This window comes from Trichechus manatus, unplaced genomic scaffold (genome assembly GCF_000243295.1).
Source record: "Trichechus manatus latirostris isolate Lorelei unplaced genomic scaffold, TriManLat1.0 scaffold00057, whole genome shotgun sequence".
NCBI classification, from domain to species: domain Eukaryota; kingdom Metazoa; phylum Chordata; class Mammalia; order Sirenia; family Trichechidae; genus Trichechus; species Trichechus manatus.
This window is the reverse complement of record NW_004443993.1, coordinates 3,473,026-3,474,835: the sequence shown is the minus strand read 5'-3', so window position 1 is coordinate 3,474,835 and position 1,810 is coordinate 3,473,026. Positions and strand designations below refer to the sequence as shown.

The 1,810-nt window shown below is 41.3% G+C and overlaps 1 pseudogene; it reads left to right on the top strand.

The window, feature by feature from the left end:
- The first annotated feature begins 243 nt into the window (after nt 1-243).
- On the top strand, nt 244-1,342 carry LOC101353242 (olfactory receptor 7G2-like; annotated as a pseudogene).
- The last annotated feature ends 468 nt before the right edge of the window (nt 1,343-1,810 follow it).

Sequence of the window (1,810 nt, the reverse complement as noted above, 5' to 3'; positions counted from 1 at the left end):
TTACTTAGGTTCATAACGTAGATGAGAACATTTTTTCTGAAGTATTGGTTTTCAAACTTCAGCATACATCAGAATCACAAGGAGGTCTTGTTAAAACATAAACTGCTGGTCCTCATCCCAGAGTTTATCGTCAGTAAATCTGGAGTGCGTCCCAAGAACTTACATTTCTAACAAGACCCCAGGTGATACTCACTGGGCATCCAGGATCCACACATTTGATTATCTGTCACCCGTCTTTTCCAACAGGTTCACCAACAATATGGTACCCAGAAATCAAGCATATGTTTCCAGATTCCTTCTTCTTGGACTGACAGAGGATCCAGAACTGCAACCCCTCTTATTTAGCGTGTTTCTGTCCAGATACTTGGTCACCTTCCTGGGAAACCTATTCATCATCCTGGCTGTCAACTCTCTCCCACCTCCACACACCCATATATTTCTTTCTTTCCAATCTCTCCTTCACTGACATCTGTTTCAGCACAAAAACGATCCCGAAGATGCTAGTGAACCTCCAAGCACAGAATCAGAGCATCACTTACACAGGCTGTGTCACCCAGGCCTGCTTTATAATGATTTTTGCTAGTTTGGAAAATTGTCTCCTTGCAGTAATGGCCAATGACGGTATGTGGCCATCTTCCATCCACTGAGGTACACCATCATCATGAACCCCCACCTCTGTGGCTTGCTCTCCCTACTCCTCCTTGCTAACTAGCATTGTGGATTTCCTACTTCACAGTCTGATGGTGTTGCATCTGTCCTTCTGCACAGACCTAGATATCCCTCATTTTTTCTGTGAACTTGCTCGGATTCTCAAGCTCGCCTGTTCTGATACCTTCATCAATTACTTCCTAATGTATTTTATGGCTATTGTTTGGGTTGGTGTTCCTTTCTTTGGAATCATTTTCTCTTACATTCAGATTGTCTCCTCTTGTTTTGAGAATGCCATAAACGAGTAGAAAGTATAAAGCTTTTTCCACCCGTGAATCTCACCTCTCAGCTGTTTCCTTATTCTATGGGACAGTCTTTGGTGTGTACATCAGTTCTGCATTTACACACCCTTCCAGGAAGACAGCAGTAGCTTCAGTGATGTACAGTGTGGTCCCTCAAATAATGAACCTTTTTATCTACAGCCTGAGGAACAGGGACATGAAGGGAGCCTTGAGGAAAATCATCAGTAGGATACCATCATTTTAGTGATTGTGTCATTTGTTTTGGTGTTGGGACTCTAGGATAGGTCAAAATGGAAGGAATACTGCTGGTCAAGGATGTCTGTTTCATCAGCAGATTCTTCTAAAATTACTAGATAACAAAATGGCTAAGTATATTTCAACTTATTCATGATAAAGGGAGAAAATTTTGAAGTTGCCAAGGATTTCATTTTACTTGGACTCACAATTGAAGTCCATGGAAGTAGCAGTGAAGAAATCAAATGACGTATTACACTGAGCAAATCTGCTGCAAAAGAACTCTTTAAAGTGTTAAAAAGCAAAGATGTCACTTTGAGGACTAAGGCGCACCTGATCCAAACCAGGGTATTTTTAATCATCTGTTTGGAAGAAGTATAGCCAGAATGCTTCTTAGAAGTGAGGATAATAAGATTTCATCTCACTTACTTTGGACATGTTGTGGGGAGGGACCAGTCCCTGGAGAAGGACATCATACTTGGTAAAGTAGAGGGTCTGTGAAAAAGAGAAAGACCTTCAATGAGATGGATTGACAAGTGGCTACAACAATGGGCTCAAACATAGCAACAATTGTGAGGATGGTACAGGACCAGGTAATGTTTCATTCTGTTATATATAAGGTTACT